This window comes from Notamacropus eugenii, chromosome 1 (genome assembly GCF_028372415.1).
Source record: "Notamacropus eugenii isolate mMacEug1 chromosome 1, mMacEug1.pri_v2, whole genome shotgun sequence".
NCBI classification, from domain to species: domain Eukaryota; kingdom Metazoa; phylum Chordata; class Mammalia; order Diprotodontia; family Macropodidae; genus Notamacropus; species Notamacropus eugenii.
Window position 1 is genome coordinate 375,629,103 of NC_092872.1, and position 21,964 is coordinate 375,651,066.

Genomic DNA, 21,964 nt, shown 5'->3' on the forward strand with positions numbered 1-21,964 from the left:
TTTTCATGATTCAGAATTATTCTTGGGCCTTTTTCTCATTTGTATCTTTGGTTTGCTCTTTCCTAGTTTATATATTTCAGGTGGTCTCTCTTTGAAGCCCAATGAGATATTGTCTAATTTCTCCACCAAGATTGGTTAAGATACAGTGTTTGATCCTCATTGGACTGTTCCTTGTCACTATGACTAGGGTGCATGCTTACTCTTGTTACTTGAAACTTATACTAAAACAAAACAAAATAAAACCAACCCCACAATTACCCATAGATCATCTGAACCAGGGCCACAAGAAATGGATGCCTAGTCATCTTCTGGTTGGTAATCCAGGGACATCTCTGAATTCCAGGACTAAGGCATGGGTGATATGCAGTGTGTTTTCTGCCTTATATCCTTTGTCTAATAATCAACTTTTTTCTTAGTCAAAGGGTATAACAGTATCTTCTTTGGCTGAACAACCAGATCAATCCATGAGGATGCTAAGTTACAAAGGCTGACAGGTATAGAGCAATGGGAGAGTACTGATCTCTTTGGTAGTTGCAGAATTCTGGGGTAGGATGAAGTAGTGGAGGGAACACTTGATTTGAGTCAGAAACCCTAGAATCCTGACTCTGATACTTAGGACCTGTGTGACTTTCGGCAAGTTTTAAAAAAATCTCAGCCAAGTTTCCTCATCTGTAAAATGAAGGGCTTGGATTTGATAATCTCTTCTAAACCCTTTCATTTCTAAATCCAGTGATCCTAGCAGCATATTGTGACAGGGAGCTTCTTAGATTTAGAATGCAGCTTTATTCAGAAAAGTCTGGATTTTGAACCCTGTGAAATACATTACCAGTCAAATTTTCATTTCTTTCAAAGGAGGGGCAAATGGCCTGACTTACTGGAGACAGCTGTGGGAAGTGGGATTCTGATGAGAGCTACAGTGAAGATAGTTCCCTAAGGCATTGATATCTGCTGGAGGAGCTATGTTTTCCTTCCTCTCTTATGTCTTCAGCTCACTCTTGGAAAACTGCAGTTCTGGAAATGTTCATTTTGCTGAAGGCTGGTAAGTTCTCAGGATGGTGACTTCTCCCAAAAGAAGACTATAGTCAAACAACTTAGCAAGTGGGGAGGCATTTAGTGGTATTGTGTCAATAAGAGACCTCAGTTTTAGAGATTTGCTATGGGGTAGAGTCATAAATATTTTGCTGGAGATCTGTCATGTTGCCTAGCGCTGAGAAAGAAAGATATCCACTAACTATTGTTAGAAGGGAAAGGAGACAACAGAGGCTTCCTTTTATACCGGAGGCAGTTCTACTATAAGGGAAAGTCATGGCACTCTTTGGGATTAGAAAAAACTGGAGTTCAGTTCCTGGTTGCACAATGTACTGGCTATGTGATCAATCTCAGGTAATTCATTTAAGGTTTCTAAGCCTCAGTTTCCTCATCTGTAAAATGGAGATGATAATACTGAAATCACCGGGCTGCTGTGAGAATCACAACATGTCAATTACTAATAATTGTATGAGTTGAGAGAGCCTTGTCAGTAGACTCCTGGGTTCAAAATCCAACTGTGACACTTACTTGCCCAGTTAACCTGTGACCTTCAGTTCCTTATCTATAAAATGAGCACTTTTGTTATTTTGTTGTTCAGACATTTCAATTGTGTCCCATTCTTTGTGACTCCTTGTGGGGTTTTCTTGGCAAATTATTGCAGCTGTTGGCCATTACCTTCTCCAATTCATCTTACAGGTGAGGAAATAGGCAAATAGGGTTAAGTGACTTGCCCAGGGTCACACAATTAGTAAGCCTCTGAGGTCAGATTTGAACTCAGGAAGATGGGTCTTCCTGACTCCAGGTCAATCCTCTGTCCACTTTGCCACCTAACTGCCCTAAAATGAGCATAATTATACTGATTATGATACCTTATGAGAGGCAACATGGTGTAGCGGATAGAAAACTGGCCTCTGCCTAAGAAAGACCTGGCTGAAATCAAGTCCTGCCGCTTAAACAGGCTGGCTGTGTGGCCCTGGGCTAATTACCTTCTCAGTGCTCCCAAGCCACTCTATGAATTGCAGAGAAGGTGCAGAATAGATGGAGGTTTTACCTGGTGTTCCCTAAGCTGATGAAACCATGACTCTGGTCTCTTATCATCTCACAGTTGTAAGAAAACTATCCGATAAGCCCTATGTAGCTCATTTAAATGTGAATCATTGAGCCGTAGGTTGTATTAAACTGGAAGGGTAGCAAATAGGATAGGATTTAGTGGTGAGGCTCTGGGAGGAGACCTCCAGAGAATGACTGTGTGGCTGTGAACAAGCCTCTTCTGGGGAACTGCTCCAGCCTCAGTGTTCTCCCTGAGAAAATGAAGGGGATTGTTCTGGATGACCTCTAAGGTCTAACTAGTTCAGTGCCAAAGTTTTATGATCCCATGACCCATGTGCTTTCTGTCCTGGGGTGGGAGTTATTTCATATACTTCCAAAAGTCACTAATATATTTGACACCCCTCACTGTCTTCTTCAAAAAATGAGAAATCACCCCTGCTACATCAGGTAACACTGATTGAGCTTTTGTGTATATTCCTAGAGTCTTCATGTAGTAGCTACAGCTCCTTTCTGTCTTAAATACTGATTGCAGAAGAGAAAGCAATTTTGCAATGCAGGGGAGCTCTTATCTTTCAGGGCTGAATAATTCAATGGCTACAAATGCTGCTAAAGTTCTCAAATGAGATTTATTTTTAAAGGGGAAACAAAGTTCGATGCCTATCAATTGAATTCTGAGTCCTTCCATAGGTGAAAGGTCTGTACTAGGACTGCCCAGCTGTCAGTCTTGGTGAGATTACTGGGCAGGTGGGGGCATAGGGAGAAGAGAGGGATGGACACTGATGTGATTCAACTGTTCTGTCCTCACAGTGAGGACTTGTGGGGAGAAGCAGGCTCTGAGGCAGCTGGGGTCCTGGGTTGTTGCTGATGCTGACACTCTTGGATGAGGTTCTGAATCCTTTCACTTGCACAAACTGTCTAGGTTTAATTCCTGCAAATGAATACCTGAGGCAGCCACAGAAACGACCAACAGAAATTTGATTACTCTTTGTCCTATATTTCTGAATTTCCTGTCTATAGTCACTACATGGAGGGAATGTATCCAGGAGTGTATTTGTCTAAGGAACCTGATTAGTAGAGACCTTCACAATGATTATGAACTACGGGACAGATTAACTTTGAAATATTGTGTACTATTCCTTGAATCATCCATGTTTCCACAGAGTAGATATAACAATATTTGATTCCCTGGCTGCAACTGATCAAGCCCTGATACTTACCTGCATTGCTAATACTTGGTTCCCATTGGCATATTCTCTTATGTTCAGTGAAAAAAAGGGTCATGCCAGTCATCACTCTTCTGGTTCTCCCATCCTGTGGTCAAGGGTTCTAAACAGCATCCTTGTTCCTTGATTTGTGGAAACTGACGATATGCATTTTGTTGAGTCTTCCAGATTTGAGGAAATCTGGGGCTCCAGAGGTGATTGAATGGGTAAGAGATGGCATTTTCTTTCTGTATACATATGTTTATCTTTTGACCAATAAAACAACTCATTCCATGGTAGCATATTTTGTGGCTAAGTTTCTAATACTTGAATAAGCTTATTGACTCAACTGATGAAGTTTGACACTACTACTCCTAAGTGGAAATTCATTCACTCAAGCACCTGTTGTGTGCCAAGGACTATTCTAGATGTGGTGGAGCTATGATGATCAATGACAGTTGCTCCTTTCATGGACCTTATTTTCAAGAAGGAGGCAGGGAAATGCAGACATAGATAGTTATAATAATGCTATATATAGTTACAATAATGACTAGAACACAAGAGTGAGATAATGCAAAGTCCAAGAAAAAAAAGTATTTAAAGTCAGGGAGAATTGGGAAGATTTCATGGAGGAGGAAGAAAGCAATTGTCAGAAGGTCAGTTAGTAGAGACTGTTGCAGTAGTCCAGAAAATAGAGAAAGACCCTTTCCAGGGTTGGGAGAGGGGTGGCTATATGGTATAGAGCAAAGAGTACTCAATCTGGAGCCAGGGGACTGGAAATCCTGGCCCAGTCATTTTATTATCTCTATGATATTAGTCAGCTATGTGGTACAGTGGATAGAGTGCTTGGGCCTGGAGTCAGGAATACTCATCTTCCCAAGTTCAAATTAAGCTTCAGACACTTACCAGCTGTGTGACCTTAAACAAGTCACTTAACCCTGTTCACCTCAATTTTCCCATCTGTAAAGTGAATTGGAGAAGGAAATGTCAAATCACTTCAGTATCATTGCTGAGAAAACCTCAAAATAGGTCATGGCAAGTCAGACATGACTGAAACATGATCTTAGTCAAGTAACTCACCTCTATGGTCCTCAGTTTCTTTATGTGTTAATTGAGGGCTCTGGACTAGATGACTTCTTGAGATCTTTTCCAACTCTGAATCTATTATTTATTATTTTCTATCTCTTTACAATGGAGTACATTTACTTTCAGAAAAAAAAAATCTGTTGAGCACCAGGCATACTCTGTATACCTGCTGCTCAGGAATGCAAAAAATGACTGACAGTTGATATCTTCAAGCAGCTTCCAGCCTAGTAGGATGCGTAAAAGACAAATATAAACAATTATAATACCAGGAGTAATGTGATAGGTACTATGATAGAGTTAGGAAGTGCTGTGGGACTTCGGAGCTAGGAAATAGAACAAATTATTGGGGGAGGGGGAATCAAGACCAGGAAAAAGTTAATGAATGAGGGTGGCATTGGAAATGGCCTTGAAAGATTGGTTGATTATGGAGGACCTTGAAGGATGATTATGGAGGGCTTTCTACTCCATTGAGTAAAAATGAACTGAGAAGGAACAGTATTGAATTGAGATTCCTTGGAGTCTACCCTTCCCTGTTAGCGATGGCTGAGATATCAAATCCATTTCCCAGAATTCCAAACACTGAAAATTCATTCTAAAACACTGGATCAAAACATCAGCACAATAAAATAATAGTTTCATCAAACCAATCATGAAAGTTTCTGAAAGTGATGCACTCTTTCCCCCTGAGGACTGATTATGGTAGCTAGTCAATTATTTGCTTACACCTTTCACAAATATAAAAGCAAACAAAATATTTCTATCTTATCATATGTGAATAAGTTATTCGCTATTGTAAAGCACTTTAAGGCTTACAAAGCAGAGAAGTCAGAGTGGAGGTTGTGGTCTACCTGTCATGCTTTCTGCTGTAAGTAGCCCCACTTTGCAACTGATAAATTCTCTGCTGGCCCAACTCAATAGGAAATCATGTGTGTGATATGTTGGTGTACTTAAAATGTGGGTAATTCATTTATTTGTTAAGTGGAGATGGCAATTATTAATTTCAGTTTATCCTGCTTATTGGGAACAGCTGTTCATTAACATTTATTTAACTCCAGATTTAGGAACCAAATTAATTACCCCAAATATGCAAAATTTCAGCACCATGTGCAGAGAGGAGCTCTTGCTGCCCTGCACTATTGGTACCAAGCAAGTTATTAAAATATCCAGCTGTTCAGCTAGGGTGATGTTTTATAGGTGACCAGGTGGGGGCTCTCCTTACTTTGAATTAATATTATTGGAGGGAAAGCTGAAAAGCAAGGTGCTTGTGTCAGGTAGTTTAAAGTACCTAGTAATCATAGCAATTTAGTTATAATCCAGTCCATTTCTTTCATTATATAGGTGAATAAATTGAGGCTTCGAAGGGAAATAGATGGCCAGTGAGTAGAATGAAGCATTTGGTTATTAAATTTAGATTTGTGATTTTCCCCCTATTTTTTATTCAATTCCACTCTGATAGTCTTTCTTCAACAAATGTATTTAACCTTGGTAGTGCCCTCTCTGAGTCTGTTTCCCTATCTTCAAAATGAAGAAATTGGACTAGAATATCTAAATTTTCTTTCCAGCTTTATTATTCTGCACTTTATAAGCTAATTTAACAGGATGCAAGCTCATCCTTGTGGGAATTTTGAGCTTTTTAAGCACTGATTATCATTTAGGAGCCATTTAAACTTTTAATCTTTCTCTTTTTTTAAGAATAATTTTCCTCTTAACTCACCCACTTTTCCACCTGTAATGGTAAGCAAATTTGAAGATTTTCTCTGACCCTTAATAGGCCCATGTGACCTGCTTTGAGCTCTGATCCAGCCCACAGCTTCAGTCACACTGAGCCGATGGTGGGAGGAGCTTGCTGAATGGGTAGAGAAGGAAGGTTATAGTAGGAAAAGGAGCTGAGAGAGAGAGCAGGCAGAGCAGAACAGAACAGCTAGTGTGAGTGAGAGAGGGAGTGATTTTGCCTAAGGTAGCTTGTTTGTGAGGAGGCCTGATGGAGGGAATGCTTGAGGATAATTGTGTTCCCTGCGTTGATAATGTGTATTGATTTCTTTGTTACTATGATGGATTTGGCTTTCTGGCATTTGAACAAATGTCTTGGTTTCATCTTTGAGGAATTCATAAAATGTGGAAATTTTCTTGGAAATATGCATGCATATCCATAACAGCTGCTGGGGGTATCACATTGGCACTACACCACCCCACCCCTGCAGCCACAAACTTTCCCCTAGTTGATGCCTTGGTCTTTCATGGAGATACCATGTCCCATATTACCGGCTCTCAGGTACTACTCCCCTTGAGGCAGTTTGGGAGAAGGAGCATTTGGTTTACTTATTCCCTAATGCCAAATGTGGGTAGGCCATCAAAATGCCTTGTCCTCCCTTATAACTGGCAGCTAGGTGACTCAGTGGATAGAGTGCTGGGCCTAGAGTCAGGAAGACTCATCTTCCTGATTTCAAATCTGGCCTCAGATACCTACTAGTTGTGTGACCCTGGTCAAGTCACTTAACCTTATTTGCCTCAGTTTCCTCATCTGTAAAATGAGTTGGAGAAGGAAATGGCAGACCAATCTAGTATCTTTGCCAAGAAAACCCCAAATGAGGTCACAAAGAGTTGGACCCAAATGAACAAGGACTGAACAGCTCATCATAAAAATAATAACAGCTGAAATTTATGTAGCACTTTACCTGTTGCAAAATATTCCCCTCCGCCCAATAAATAGCCTCGTGAAATAGTCAGGGCAAATATTATTATCCTTATTTATGGATGAGGAAACTGGGAGAAAAGAAAGAAAATTAACATTTTTATAGTGGTTTAAGACTTGCAAGGTGCTTTACATACATCAACCATAGTTTAGTGGGAAAACAGCCGCAACCACTGAGTTTGGAATGAGAGGACCTGGGTTTGCTTTCTGCTCTGCTACTTACTACTTATGTGGCTTTGAGTAAAGTCACAAATTCTCTGGGCCTTAGTTTCTTCATCCATAAAATTAGAGGGTGAATTAGCATGGACGGAGAGAGAATTAATCTCAGTCAGGAAGATTTGGGTTCAGTTTTGGCTTCTCTCATACTGGCTGGGTGCCCTTGGGCCTGTCTCTTAACCCTTTATTGCCCAAGTCAACTTGACTAGATGTCAGCAAACTATATTTGGCCTGCCCCATGTCTTTGTATGGCTTGGGAGCTAACAATTTTTTTTCAGTTTTAAATAAAACTTTATTGTACTTTAAAATGTAAAAAAAAAACCCCAACCATTCTTAGTTCCTGGCTGTACAAATACAGCGATGGGTACTTGGTTCTTGGCAGTAAGTTTCAGAGCAGGTGCTGATCTTTACTGGGAGAGAAAGTTCCTTGCCAGAAGCACCCTATATAAATGAAACCACAGGCCTTGTTTCAGAACAAAAAAAGGGGTTGAACTTTAGGATCTCTAGGCCTTTTCCAGTTCTGCATGGGAGAATATGTGAGTTGAAATGTTGGCATTTCAGATGCCATCTAGTTCAGCTCAGAGAATCCTTTACATAAAGCATTTTCTTAAAGTGGCCTTTCAAGACTTTGCTGCCTCAAGGGAAAGGAAAATTACTGTGTCATTCTGAGGCCGTTTCACTATTGGGTAACCCTAAATGTAAGGAGGATTCTCCCCACCCCTTACATTGAATCTAAATCTCACCTGCAATTTTTTACCCATTTCTCTTAGTTCTGACCTTGTGAGGCCAAGCAGTACAAACCTACTTTTGAACCTGTAATGAACCTCATTTGATTATCACAACATGTCTGTGAGGCACTATAGACATTATTATTCCGTTTTCATATAGCGTTTGTTCCAGACCCATTCTCCCAAATCCATCAGCACTGGCAGTCAGATTCTCAGAGCTGGCCTGCTGCTTCTCTCCCTCAGGATTCTAGGCTCAACCTGTCTCAGGCCAGTGACCTGGTAGTTTGTCAGATATTGGAAGGAAATGAGACAATTGGCAGTTATTTAGCAATTAAAAAAATTTACTTAACCCTAGCTGGAGGATATTTAACAAAGACATAGACTGAGGACGTTCTAGGTTGAATTTAGCTGAAATGTCTCTGAGCTGCCAATCATCAGAGCATATCCAGAGCAGCTTGTGGCTGTTTTGTACTCGGGCAAACTGTATATTAATAACCTGAGCTTTTAGTCCCTTGAGCCAATCAAATCTCAAGATTGTTTCTGATATCGTTTAAGGAAAAATTAGACAACATTGCATGGAGGTGAAGGGGAGTTAGGATATTGACTAAGGACAATTCTGAAAGGTTAAGATGATTCTCTCTCTCTCTCTCTCTCTCTCTCTTTCTTTCTCTCTCTCCTTCCTCTCTGTTTCTTTCTTTCTCTGTTTCTCTCTTTCCCCCTTTTCTCTCTCTCCCTCTGTCTCCATCTCTCTCATTCTCCCTGTCTCCCTCTCTCTCTCTCTTCCTCTCTCTCTCCCTCTCTTTCTTCTTCTCCCTCCCTCTCTCCTTGTTTCCCTCTCCCCTTCCTTTCTTTTTCTTTCTTTTGAGATGATTCTTCTAATGCTATCACTCTTGAGCCTCCATCCAGATGTCCCCCTCCATATTTATCTATTATCAGTTCCCATTTCCCCAATATTAATTAACCAGTACATCTCTCTCCAAGTATGATCTACTCCAGTGCTTATTGCCTCAATATCAGTTAGATAATTGACAGTTCCTCAAAGTCATTGATAATCAATTAACATAAATTAGCTTTTACAAAAGGATACTTACAGAGAAGATATAGCAATACTTAAAGTACAAAAACCTGAGGAGAGGAGAGTGGGCTCAAACTTCAGGTAGTTACTACAGACATTCCTTCTTCCTACTTCAATTCTGGGTATGGTCTCATCCCTTCTGACTACACTTGAATCCCTGCACAACCTTCTGAATGTAGCCATCACTAACTGGCTGACTCTCCCCCTGTTGCCTCCTTAACCTTCCTTCAGGTCCTGCATGCTAGTCTCCAACTTCAAATCATTTCCTCTCCTTACCAGTTTTCGATCTCTTCCTTTTCTGGCGCTTTTCATTCTACTTCTAAGAATATATAGAACTTCTATCTAAAACCCAAACCTTTCATACTGCTTTCTCTAGCAATTGTCCTATTTCTGTCTTCTGTTTTACTGGTAGATCTCCTTGAATTAGTTATCTGTAATTATTATATTACTATCCAACAGGCCTGGCCTGTAGCAAGCACTTAAAATCCCATTTTCTGTCCCTGTGCCTCTCCAGGTCTGCGTCTATGTCTCTCTGCATCACTTGCTTTGTCTCTCTTTTTCTAAATTTCTCTCTCAACCTTAAATATGGTTTCTATTCTTTTCCCTTACTGAAACTGTATCTTGAGATTAATCACTTCCTAATAACCAAATCTATTAACTTTTTCTAAGTCTTCATTTTCCTTGTCCTCTTGTATAGCATATGATACCACTGACCAAATCCTTCTCAAAACTCTTTTATCCCTTAGCTTCTATACTTTCTCTTAAAAGAAAATGAAATGCACTATATAAATGCTAGTTTTCTTTTTCTCTTAGAGATCTAATTCATTCACAGGTTTCTTTATATAGATGACTTCCCAATTTTATCTCTATACTTAAAATCTTACATGTTTTAGTCTTACATTTTCAACTGTTTGCTGGATAGTTTTATTTGATTTTCCTACCATCTTAGCAAATCAAATTCTTCATCTTGCCTCATAGCCTCACCCCACAACCTACTTCTCCTTCTGTTTCCTGTTTTTGTTAGTAATAGTACTAGTTTTCTAGATACTGCAGTAGCAAGAAGCATTGAAGTGCTTGCTCTGCGCCAGGTACTGTATGAAGCACAGGAAGATACAAAGAAAGGAAAAAACCAAACAAAACAAATGTAGCACTTGCCCTCCTGGAGCTCACATTCTAAAATCTAAGGAATCATCTTTGATTTTCCTCCTTCTTCACTCCCAGTATTCAAACAGTAGTCACTAAGTCCTTTGGAGGAAACCTTTACAAAGTCTTATCATCTACCCTCTTTCTCCTCTTCCCACCTTTACCACTAGGTAGTTGGGTGACACAGTGCAATCCTGGATTTGGAGTTAGGAAGACCTGAATATGAATCCTGCCTTAGATATTTACTAGCTGAGTGAAACTGGGAAAGTCATTTAATTTCTGTTTGCCTCAATTTCCTCACCTATAAAATGGGGATTACTGGGAAACAGAGGGACAAGAAATGGAAGCAGTGTCAGATTTTATAGTCTTGGGGTTAAATATCACTGCAGATAGTGACTGCAGCCAGGAGACAAAAAGACACTTTCTCCTTGAAAGGAAAACTATGGCAAATCTGGGCAGCATACTAAAAAAGCAGAGATATCACATTGCTGACAAAGGTCCCTATGGTCAAAGCTATAGGTTTTTTTTCTGGTAGCAATGCATGGCTCTGAGAGTTGTGCTATAAGGAAAGGCAGAATCAATGCTTTCGAATTGTGGTGCTGGAGAAGACGTTTGAGAGTCTCAGTCAATACTTAAAGAAATTAATTCAGGCTCTTCACCAGAAGGTCAAATGCTGATGCTTAATTTCTTTAGCTATTTAATGAAAAGATGGGATTCATTGAAAAAAACTCATGTTGGGAAAGACTGAAGGCAAAAGGAAAAGGGAACAGTGGAGGAGGAGGAGGAGGAGGAAGAAAGGAGGAGAGAGATAGAGAGATGAGACACACACAGACACAGAGAGACAAGACAGAGAGAAAGATATGAAACAGAGAGTGAGATGAGATGAGAGAGAGAGAGGAGACAGAGGAAGAGAGGAGAGAGGCAGAGAGATGAGGCAGAGACATGAGACAGAGAGAAAAATATGAGAGAGAGAGATGAGACAGAGACAAGACAGAGAGAAAGATATGAGAGAGATGAGAGAGAGAAAAAGAGAGAAAGAAAAAGAGAGGGAGGGAGGGAGGGAGAAGAGAGAGAGAGAGAGAGAGAGAGAGAGAGAGAGAGAGAGAGAGAGAGTCATGGAAACAGCAAACATGAATTGGCCTGGTGTGCCAAGGGGCCACAAGGCACAGCTGAAAGGCTGAACAGCAATAACGCTGACCTCCCAGAGCTGTTGTGAGGATCAAGCAGGATCAAGTGAGATAAGATATGTTAGAGTGCTTTAGGAACCCTAAAGCACTATATAAAGGCCGTCGTTGTCAGTTATTACGACCTTATTCTAAGGACTACTACCATCAGTCCCTTAACCATAGCTACTTATATTCCTATGAAATACCACTCTCATTATTTTACTTTCCTGCTCAGAAGACCAGTAGTGGCTCCCCATAGTCTAAAGAATATATTAAAAACACCCCAAACCTTGGCCTCTCAGAACCCTCCACTATATGACTTTATCTTTCTAGGTTTCTCTCCAATGGCTCATTTTTCTGAACCTGTGCTTCAGCCCATCTGGTCCGTTTATTGGGCATTCTCTGCCTTGCACTTTACCCACCTCTGAAGGCAGGTATGCCTCTTATTCTTTGTTACATTTCTTTTTTTTAAATTATGAATTTAAACATAAAAAGAAATATTTTCAAAGAAAAGCCAAAAAAGGATATTAAATATTAATCTGTGAATCCTTATTCAAACTTTGCAAACTTTAAAAGTTTATCTTAATTTGAACATTAGTTCAATGTATTGTATCAATTTATATTAATTTGAACATAGTAACAAAATGGTTTTCTATGTATCCCCTTTTGAATTGCTTCCTGATCTTTTGTTTGCATTGGAAAGCATTTTGTGGACACTATTTTTTAGTTCTTTTTTGAGGGGAGAGGATCTTATTATCACTATTCACACAGGCCCTTCCCTGTCCTCACCTACCTAAAGAGAAGTTCTTCCTTAATACGAATAAATAGAGACAAATAAGTCAAGTCCATACACTAGTCATGTCCAAAAATGAATGTTGCACTCTGCACTCTAATTCATCACTCTTCTGTTAGGAGAAGGGATGAAACATGCTTTATCACTGGTCTTCTGAAGACGTAAGTTATCACAGGTGTGTATGCTTTATTTATGTTCTTTCCCTGCATAGTGCCTAATACAGTGTCTTGTATGTAAAAGACACTAAATACACGTGTTTTATTTTTATTTCAATCTTTCACATTCTGTGATCGGTAAGACACTATCTTCCACACTGATCTGTACCCTTGGCTCAGGTTAGCCACGGTGGCATACCCATTTGCCTAAAGTACACCAGAGTTAGTGAGTGTGTAGGACACGTAGAACTTTATTTACTATTTCAGTAACTTTGGGGGAACAACGGGAATTACATCCATTGAAGAGAAGGTGCAGAGTAGATGGGGTTCTTGGCCTGGAATTTCCAAAGCAGATAAAGTCATAGCCCAGTTCCTATCCTTATCATCACAGGTTTCTAGGAAAACTATCCTTTACTTAGAGCTTTATTTACTATTTCAATTACTTTGGGTGAGCAATGGAAATCATCCCCTCACAGACTTTTGTAAATAGTGAGGATCACTGCCTTTTAATTCAGGTAGACATCTCACTAAGGAAAGTATTACTATTCTTTTTTAAAGAGGGACCCTCTTCAGGCAATGTCATCTTTCAGTTAGCTAGAAATCTTTACTAACTAATGACTCTCTTATAACATGGTGTCAAAAAGAAATGTGGTTTATTGATGGGAAGATTAGTTTAATAGAAAGTGTACCCCCAGGTTTCAGACCTACTTCTGACATTTACTAGTTATGTGATTGAGGAACAAATGACTTCAACCTGCTTTCTCTCCTGTAAGATGAGCATATTAATGACCATAGTACTTAATTCGCAGGACTACTGTAAAGCACAAATGAAATAATGTATGGAAAATGCTTTGCAAACATTAAAGACTATGTAAATTGTCAGTTGTTATTATCGGTCATGCCCAATTTTACAGAAGATGAGTCTTCCTGATTTCAAGCCCAGTCCTCTATCCACTCGGCCCCTTAGCTGTTCCCTCGCCACCATAATTATACTGAATTCTTTAAGGAGAAAGCACATCTGTAGCTCCAAAATTAATTAAAAACAAAATAAAAAACCAGAAGTATCAAACAACAGATAATATATTAATAAGATGCTTAAAGAGTTCTTTACAAACAATAAAGCTTTATTTCCACAAATGAAAAACATAAGTTAGTTGTCACATCGTTTTTAATTCACTATGACAAAGTGATAATATACGCAAGTAAGCCAGTGACTACAATAATCACATTTATGTAGTCTGAAAGGACTAATGTAGATTCAAGACTATAAAACAAATGTTTAATAACTCCACGATCCCTTCTAAGCTTAATATTAGCACAAAGATGCTCAGCATTATAATAAGCAAAGTTATGTAACCGACTTGCTATAAGGGAACTATCAAACTATAGACATTATATATATTTTTATGTATTATATACATATATATGCACACACACATATATGTATACACACACACACACACACACACACACATATATATTCTATGTGAGTTTAAATAGGTCACTTCCACAAACATTTCTTTTAAACACCTCTTGTGTGCAAAGTGCCTGGCATACAGTAAAGGCTTACTCAATGGCTGACTGACTCCTGAACCTTGTGTGCAACACTGGGAGAGATATAAAGTATAGATAAGAAAAGTATAGATAAGCAGAGGGATAAAACAAAAATAAATGATAACAATATTAACAATATCTCACATTTCCAGAGTACTTTAAAGTTTACAAAGCACATTAAAAATATCATTTCATTTTATCCTTACCATATTTCCAGGAGATAGGTGTTCCTATTTCCCCCATTTCACAGTTAAGGAAACCGAGACAGATTAAGACACTTGCCCAAGGTCAGACAGATGTAAATGTCTGAGGCCAGATTGAGTTTGAGTCTTCCTGAATCCTGTGGGTCTAGCACTCTTATTTACCTCATAAAACACCAAAGATACATAATAAACAATGTACCATACATTATGAAAAAAACAATATGAGTTATGATGGAAAAGGTTGTTACCCATTCTGGGGAGGAGAGATCAAGCAAAGCTTGTTTGAACAGGTAGCATTTGAATTATAGATTCATGGATTAGAAGGGAGGTTAGAGATTCCTGAGGCCAATCTTCTCATTTTACAGATGATAAAACTGAAACCTCAAGAGGTGAAGGGATTTGTTCAAGTCACGCAGGCAGTAAATAACAGAGGCAGGATTTGAACTCAGTTCCTCTGACTTCAAATTCAGGACTTCAATTATTCTATTGTTATTCTATGTTGGGTGAGAATTTAGAGGGAAGGACAGGCATTTTAAACCTAGGAAAGAGCACCTCGTTTCCAAAGAATCAGAGTAAAGTAAATCATGTTAGATTTGGTGACGCAATAGATAGAGTGCTGGGCCTGGAGGTAGGAAGACGAGTTCAAATGTGGCCTCAGACACTTACTAGCTGTGTGACCCTGGGCAAGTCATTTAACTTCTGTTGGTCTTAATCCACCAGAGAAGAAAATGACAACTACTCCACTATACCTGCAAAATATCCCATGGACCACACTGTTCATGGGATCATGAAGAGTTGGACAAGACTGAACAGCAAAGCATGCTGAAAAGGATTTGTTTTAAAAAAATTCTGGGGACACTTTAGGATCTTGTGGAGCCTTTCTTACTCTTGTATCTCTAAATATCAGTTACCACTTCAGTTCCTTGCTGTGTGGAGGTGTATATTCTTATTAAGGAGGGAAGCACATCCTATAATGACAAACACTTCAACTATCACTGAAATGGAATAATTTCAGGGCTATAGTCTCAAAGGCATTTGTCCTTTGATTTTTATTTCCATGTATAAGGCTCTGGTATGACCCCAATACTAACAACAGTGTGTATTCTATCCTCTATCTAGCGGAGGAGGTGGTCATAGAATTAATTGCCACATCAGACTTTCATTTTCTGCATAGTTACACTGGGCTAATATTTACCTATAGCCTTATTTTTTGATGCAAACAATGCAAAGACATATCCATGTCCTTTAAAAATTGCAAGCATTGAGCCTGCACATTAACCCGGAGGGGACCTCAGATTCATCTTTTTTTCACATGTGTGACTTGAGGCAAGTCATTAACACTGGAGCACCACATGGGATGAGCTGATGGGTATTCAGCAGTCCCTGGGAAATGAATGGGTTGTGTCTTGCATCACAACATGAACAGTCTTCTATTGGATCAGGTTGGTGGCCTGGACATCCCAGGGTTCTCCCCGTAACAGTAGTTCCAAGGATGTTTCATAAAAGAGTATCTTGTGTTATATTAGCCCCAAAGGTTAGGGGCAAGCTTTCCTTTATAACCCATTAAAAATTGCTATTCTGTGAATTAAAAAAAGAAAAACCTCTACTCGTATTTTCTATCCATGTCATGCCTAGGGGGAAAACAGGTTCCACAAATTTTTACAACCACTGTGCCAAGTAATTTTTCCTCTTATTTGTATAACGCATTTTTTTACAGTTGAGTAAATGAATTTAATTTGGTTTAATTCAACAGACTCCTTTATAGAGAGGCAGAGTGGAATAGAATAAGGAGTACTGGTTTAAGATATTAGTTTGAGTCTTAGCCTAGTACCATCACTTGGTAGTTGTGTGAATTTGGACAAGTTGCTGAACCTTTGGAGTCTCATTTTTCTTGTTTGTAAATTAAGGATAATAATACTAATATAACACTGTGAAGCTCAAAGGTATAGATTAATTTAATTCAAAAATCACTTATTAAGTACCTACTTCATTCCAGGCACTGTGCTAGGGTCTGGTAATATACAAAATAAAACCATTCTTGTCCTCAATGAACTTATATTCTACTTGGAGAAAATAACGTGTACCTGTAAGTAAACTCAAGATATGTGTATAGAAAATTCTGGGAGTAAATGCATAGGTCTCATGTGTCAGGTGGTTTGTTGACCATAAAGGGGAGGCACAATGTATAGAATCTATTCAGTGATGATCAGAAGGTAGGGAAGCCCAGTAATAGGGCTTGCATGGATGGTATGAAAGCAAGGAGTGGTGGTAGGGGCAGGGAGCTTTGGCCTGGGCTGCCTACAACTCAGAATCACAGGGGTTGACAATTGAACCATAGGGCAAGTAAATTGTCATTCTCTTCATAGGAGTGAAGGCAATGTTGATTTGATTTATCAATCCCTCAGAAAGAGGTAGATGAAATAATGGTTTAAAATTTTATTTTCAAAAGATGATGGTTTGAAATCCCTTTGTTTATGGCAAGTCACACACACATATACACATATGCATGTGCTATTTTGGTAGCCTGAGTGAGCCCTATTAGTGGCAGAATACTACAGGAGATAGTTGGGGAGGCTCAAACAGCATTAAGAGGTGGTCCTTGAGGTCACATTATGATCTAATAGAGGGGATAAAACACAGAAGCAAATAATGAAAGGGCTCAAGAGAACATAAGTGAGAGGAACAAAGTGCTGAGAGACATATAATAGTGAAAAGGTCACTTTACTCACTTGCCCATCAGTTATCTGTTCTAGAACTGCAAGTTCTGGAACAAAGGAAGAGTGTGCGAACATGAAGATTCTGTCGCCCGATAGTCCAAGTTCATAGGATCACAGTATCTCAGAACTGGGTGGGATTTCAGAGGCCATCTAATCCAACCCTGAAGACGATTACCCCCGTACGGCATCACTGACAAGTGACATACAACCTGTGCTTGGGCCAAATGGAGTAAGGCAGAGTTTTGGCATTTACATGATGTGGTAAAAAAAGCACCAGACTGGAAGGTTTTGCTCAAATTTCTTGGATTTTGGTGACTCTAGAGGAGAGAATGAGCCTGGTGATTTTGCATGCTCTGCCTTATTTAATTAAATTAAGTCAAGCAAGTCAAGATATCATCCCATAATGTCATTGGTCCTCTTTGAGAATGAAGGATGAACAATTCCAGTTTTGCCACTAACTGATGTGTCACCTCACTTCCCCTGGGGGGATGGTGCCTCAGTTTCCCCAACTGTACTAAATTCCATTCTCTTCTAATTGTGTAGGTTATAAGGACACTCAATGATTCCCTGAAGGGAGTTAGGCAGAATCATATCATAATAGATAGAGAACTGGGAGGGACCTCAGAAGCAATCTTATTCAGTCCTCTCATTTTACAGATGAGGAAACTGAGGACCAGAGAGGCTAAGTGGCTAGCTAATCACACCCCTAACAAATGACAGAGGCAAGAATTAAGCCCAGATTGTCTCAGAGTTCATCCCACTAGACTACCTGTGTCTTGTAGCCATCTTGTTGCTGAATGTATAGCTTTTGTTCTAGAGGCCAGCCCTTGTTTCCTACAATTCAGAGGAGGTAGATTTTTTTTTTGGTCTCCTGACTCTTCTTACCATGATTTCCATTCCTCAGTTTTATCTGTGGATAGTATTTTTCTTTTTCTTTTCTTTTCTTTTTTTTTTTAAAAACTACAGTGAAGGGTTGAGGGTACATGAGTGATTTTTAATTAAACACCAATTGTTTGTTTCTGGAAATCTAAAGCCCCAATTAACAAGCAAGCTGCATAAAACTTCATCACTTGAGCTTTGAGACAGTAGGTAGTAGTAGAGGGGTGACATGCTGAAAACAAATTACGTGCATTTATCAGTAAATGGAGCAGTGTATGCAAATGGACTCTAGCTTGGCAGCACTTAGAAGAGCTGCATCGTGCTGGTTAAAAGCACAATTCATTAGCGGATGAGAGTAGAGGCCAGACTCACCCCAAGCTACACCATTGTGGGAGAGTCGCAGGGCTCACCCAAGTGTCACTGGAGCAAAGGCAATGGAGAATCACCGAATCTGATTTAGAGATAAAAGGATGCTTGGAAATCAGCTAGTTCAGCCTCATTTGATCAGTGAGGCATTGAGATTCAGAGAGATTATGGGAATTGTTCAAGGTTGTAAGGAGCAGAGGCAGAATTCAAACTCAGGTCCTCTGACTCTACCTCCAATATTCTTTCTACTATTCCTCCTCCATATTTACTAAAAGCAATTTCTACTGACATAGATGTCACTTTAGAGTTTACATAAATTCTCTCATTGGAGTCTCATGACAAAGGTTGGGGAGCATAGTAGAGAGAAAAAAATCTGCATCTGAAGGGAGAAAACCTGGGTTTGAATCCTACTTATACTGTGAGACATTGGGTGTATTAATTAACCTCTCTGGGCCTGACTTTCTTTGTCTGTAAAATGAGAAGTTTGAACTAGAATGGTCTTTTATAGCTCTGAATGTGTTTCCTGTGCAAGTAAGTTCTAAATATATTAATATTCCTGTTTTAGAGATGAGGAGATGGAGGCTTTGAGAATTGTAATGACTTGCCCATGGTCATGCCATTAGTGAAATGTCAGAAGTAGGATCTGAACTCAGATCTCCCCAACATCAAACAGAGCATGCTTTCCACTAGAGGGAATAATAAGAACCAGTTGGGTGGCTAAAGCATAAGGTTATTAAAGCTCAGGACCTTAGGCTTTTTTCGCCCAAACCTTTTATATTATGGTTGGGGAAACTGAGGTCAAGCAAGGGAAAGCCACTTCTCTAGTTCATTAGTAGTAAAGCCAGGAGTTCAACCCAGATTTCCTTGCATTCCTCTGAAGGCTTGGTTATAGAAGCATGGAAATTTCAAAATTCTTCTGGGAAAATTCATTAGGTAAATCAAACAATGAACAAGCTTTTATTAGGTGTTTCCTACCTGCCAGGCACTATACTGAGTGACAGGGATTAAAAGGAAAAAAATGAAACAAATCTGAACACTCAAAAAACTTACATTCTGTTGGAGGAAACAGCATTAACATATAAATATATAGGTAAATACCAAATGTAAGAGGAGAAAGTTGATATAGTGTATCCCCAAAATCTTAGTGCATTTTTAGGCTTTAATTTCTTATATCTTAATATTTTAAGATCTTAAAAATATGCACTAAGACTTTTTGGGGAATCCTGTATAAGGTAACTTGGTCAGAGGTGGGGAGACCCTAGCATCTGGGCTGTGCTGGGTGGGAATAAGCAAAGGCCTTAAACATAAAAGGCCCAAGAGAAGGAAGTTTGGGATTCTAGAGGTGAGGTAGGAATGTGTTCCAGGCATGGAGGACAGTCTCTGAAAAGACCCAAGAGATGGAGATGGAATGCCATTTGTGAGGAACAGCAAGGAGGCTAGTTGGTTTGGAAAAGAAGTAATATATAATAAGTCTGGAAAGGAAGGTGGGTTTTGGACTGGGAAGGGTTTTTATGTTTTATCCTAGAAAATCTGGAACTTTTTGATCATATAACTTTGACAGGAGGTGGATTAACATCTATCAAATGAATTTCAAACTATTAGCAACTAGATGAAAGAATGCATCAAATCACTAATAATACAAGAAAAACAAATCAAAACAACCCTGAGGTTTACTTCATACCCAGAAAATTGTCAAAGATGACAAAAGGTGGAATTAGCATATCTTCGAGGGATTATGGAAAGATGAGCAGTGTTGGTGGATGTGTGAATCAACACAACCATTTTGGAAAGCCAATTTGGATGTGAATAAAGTGACTACAATCTCCATACCCTTTAACCAAGAAATTCTACTACTTTCATGTATATCCTGAAGAGGTCATTGATAAAAAAAAATCCCCATAGACAAGAAAATATCAATACTATTTTGTCATAGCGAAAAATCAGAAACAAATTAGGTGGTTATCAGTTGGGGAATGGCTTAACAAATTGAGGTACATAAATGTAATGTAGTATTACTGTGCTGTAAGAAATGATGAACCTAAAGAAGTAAATGAACTAATGTAGAGTTCATGTAAGAGCCAAGAAAACAATATACATAGTGATTGATTATGATGATGTAAACAGAGAAAAAAAATGACAAAGAATAAACATGGCTCCCAAAGAGTCATGAGAAAATACCTCTCAAAGGGTATGAGAAGATACCTCCCTTTTCTCCTTGGTAGAGGTGGGAGGTCCATGGGTGTGGAACACTGCACATTTTTTTTTCATATTTTTCGATGTCGATCAAATTTGCTAATTTTTTCCTCCTCTTCCTCTTTATTTTTTCTCTAAAACCATTCTTTCCTATCTGAGATGGCTCTCTGGGAATAGTGAGAAGGAAATAAACAGAAGAAAATTTAGGTGATAATAAAAAGAGGAGATCTCAGTTCAATTTTTATTTAAAAAAAAAAAAGATAAAAAGCAATATAATTTTTTAGCTGTGTGGAGGATGGATCAGAAAAGGAAGAGACCTGAGATAGGGAGACAAATTAGGAAGCAATTGCAATAGTTTAGGTAAGAGTTAATGAAGGCTTATATTTAGGGTGGTTGTGGTGTGAGTGGAAAGTTGGGAATGGATGTGAGACACATTATGGAATCAGAGTTGAGGAGGCTAGACAACTGATAGGCTGCAGACTAAAGAAGAGAAGTAGACTTTACACAATGTATGCTCCTAGATAAATGAAAAGCATGGTGGTACCCTCAACAGAACAAAGGACTGTAAAGGGGAGGTATGATTTCATTCTCCTTTATTCTTCATTAATGTAGTCATACATGATGTGTTGAGGTAACAAGTTTTTACTGTACTGTGCTTTATTAAACACCCCACTCTGAGTGAAAAGAGGCAATGTGATGGGCAAGGCTGCAAAACAGCAGTGCTCCTGGGGCTTTACAGTTTGGGTGAATACATGTCAGTTACTGAGGGATTTCCCTTTCTTCTCCCTATCCCCAAAGGGAAATGGGTACAAACCAGGAGCTATCCATTGTGGACATATGGGACATTCAGTGAGAAACTGGTCCACTAGGCAGTGAATAACATGGAACTGAAGCTCAGAAAGACTGGGGATGATACACACACACACACACACACACATATATGTACATACATATATATATATAGTCTGGAAATGATCTGCATACATGAGATATTTCCAGTTTTATATATTTGCAGTTTCTCAGATCTACTGAAATCTTAAATTCAAACTTGAGCCAGTCTTTTTTTTTTATGATTTTTTTGGTATTTATTTATTTATTTTTAGATTTCAGCATTCATTTCCACAAGATTTTGAGTTCCAATTTTTCTCCCCATTTCTCCCCCCCACCCCATAATACCTTGCATTCTGATTACCCCTTCCCTCAATATACCCTCCCTTCTATTACACTTCACCCTTCCCTTATCCCCATCTTCTCTCTTTTCTTGTAGGGCAAGATTAATTTCTATACCCCATTACCTGTGTTTCTTATTTCCCAGTTATATGTAATAATAATTCTCAACATTCATTTCTAATACTTTGAATTCCACCTTCTCTCCCTCCCTCCCTACCCATCCCCACTGAGAAGGCAAGCAATTCAATACAGGCTATATAGGTGTCGTTTTGCAAAAGACTTCCACAATAGTCATGTTGTGTAATACTAACTATATTGCCCTCTATCCTATCCTGTCCCCCCACTTTTTTAATTCTCTCATTAGACCTTGTCCCTTCCCAAAAGTGTTTACTTCTAGTTACTCCCTTCTCCCATTTGCCCTCCCTTCTATCATCCCCCTCACCCCACTTGTTCCCTTCTCCCCTACTTTCCTGTAGTGTAAGATAGATTTTCATACCAAATTTAGTGAGCATGTTATTCCCTCCTTAAGCCATATGTGAAGAGAGTA

General features: G+C 39.1%; 1 long non-coding RNA gene across 1 annotated transcript in view; it reads left to right on the plus strand.

Moving 5' to 3' along the window:
* Nucleotides 1–883: 883 nt before the first annotated feature.
* The window catches only part of LOC140518482 (uncharacterized), a 112,784-nt gene continuing 91,703 nt past the window's right edge, over nucleotides 884–21,964 (plus strand). Inside the window, exon 1 of the long non-coding RNA XR_011971939.1 lies at nucleotides 884–1,039. This is a non-coding gene — a long non-coding RNA (uncharacterized lncRNA). The remainder of the gene's footprint in view (nucleotides 1,040–21,964) is intronic.